Source organism: Xyrauchen texanus, chromosome 6 (assembly GCF_025860055.1).
Source record: "Xyrauchen texanus isolate HMW12.3.18 chromosome 6, RBS_HiC_50CHRs, whole genome shotgun sequence".
Taxonomy (NCBI): Eukaryota; Metazoa; Chordata; class Actinopteri; order Cypriniformes; family Catostomidae; genus Xyrauchen; species Xyrauchen texanus.
The window spans coordinates 44,679,414-44,681,454 of record NC_068281.1 but is presented as its reverse complement, the minus strand read 5'-3'; positions in this window follow the sequence as shown (position 1 = coordinate 44,681,454).

Sequence of the window (2,041 nt, the reverse complement as noted above, 5' to 3'; positions counted from 1 at the left end):
TAGAAGGAATAAAACTATTGTAATGCTGTGAAATGCAACAATTTTCTATGAAATATTTTCTTCTCTGATTGGGAGTAGCCATGGTGCTAAATTATTTTAGAAATTACAAAATTATTCTGTTTGTCAATAATTTCTCCATTCAATATGTTGTTAGCTGTTGTGTTGAACAATTGGACAAAATTACATTTTAGAGCCAGTTCATGGCAGAGCCCCTCCCAAAACTGTCAAGGAAAGAAAAAGTGGCTCCATTTTGATTGTATCTTGGAAGACCAACACAAACGGTTGCCAAGCAACCATCAGATAAGATTTAAGGCCAATTGCCAGGCACCACAGAAAGAAGGCCCTGAACCTTCCAAAACATTGGAAAGGACTTTTCATTGGTAAACGAGTGGTCTCTTAGTGCCAAAATCCAGTGCAACATCTCAAAATCTGATCTATGACGTCACACAAACATGGTGGCGCTGGTAAGATTTGCAGAGTTATGATAAACATTCACTTGAAAGCAAAAAATATTTACCAAAATGTCCATATTAGATTATATTTAGCACGTTTGCAGAGACGTACAAAACGGTAAATTATCTTTATTAATACTCATAAACCTGCAAAAACATTTTGTTTATACAAAATCTGCACTTCAGATTCAAGTTTATAAATGCCACCAATATACTCATCGTCCTAAACTTTTAACACCAAGACAAGCTGATATTTCAAGATTAAAGTCACAGCTCCAACTTCAGCTACTTCAGGCGGATTAACTGTATAAATCTGTGTAAAGGAAAACTCTACGTAGAGTCAACCCACGAAAGGCTGCTGGACCAGACAACATTCCTGGCAGAGTGCTTAGAGGATGTGCAGACCAACTAGCGGATGTTCTTACCGACATCTTTAACATCTCTCTGAGCAGCGCCGTCGTGCCAACGTGCTTCAAGGCCACCATCATCATCCCCATGCCAAAGAAGTCTTCAGTGTCCTGCCTCAACGACTACTACTACAATCATCATGAAGTGCTTCGAGAGGCTCGTCATGAGGCACATTAAGACCCAGCTGCCCCCCTCACTAGACCCACTGCAGTTTGCATATCGTCCAAACCGTTCAACGGACGATGCCATCGCCACAACCCTCCATCTGGCCCTTGCCCACCTAGACAAAAAGGACTCGTACGTTAGAATGCTGTTCATAGATTTCAGCTCAGCATTCAACACGATAATTCCTCAGCACCTGATTGGAAAACTGAACCTGCTGGGCCTGGACACCTCCCTCTGCAACTGGATCCTGGACTTCCTGACTGGGAGACCTCAGTCAGTCCGGATCGGGAACAGCATCTCCACCACCACACTGAGCACTGGGGCCCCCCAGGGCTGTGTGCTCAGTCCACTGCTGTTCACTCTGTTTACTCACAACTGTGCAGCAATGGACAGCTCAAACCACATCGTCAAGTTCGCAGATGACACGACCGTGGTGGGTCTCATCAGCAAGAATGACGAGTCGGCATACAGAGAGGAGGTACAGTGGCTAACAGACTGGTGTAGAGCCAACAACCTGTCCCTGAATGTCGACAAAACAAAAGAGATGGTTGTTGACTTTAGGAGAGCACAAGGTGAACACTCTACGCTGAACATCGACGGCTGCTCTGTGGAGATCGTCAAGAGCTCCAAATTCCTTGGTGTTCACCTGGCGGAGAACCTCACCTGGTCCCTCAACACCAGCTCTATCACCAAGAATCCACAATGTCTACCACAGAGAAGACGGACCACATCACAGGGGAGAGAAAGATAAAGCCACTCTGTGTGATAGAGTACAACAAAAAAACGGGAGCTGTTGACAAATCTGACATGATGAAAATCTTTGTTGAGTGTGCAAGTTCATTCCAGTTCTTTTGATCTCATTTAATGAAAGCTAATGTGTTGTGAATATACTTACTATCAATAGGACAAGCCACTGATTACCTGCAATTAAGGATCAACCTGATTAGAGGGCAGCTTCAGTTCACCACGTTATCGGTGCACTGGCAGCCTTCCTGCCTCTTTTTGTTTTGTTTAAC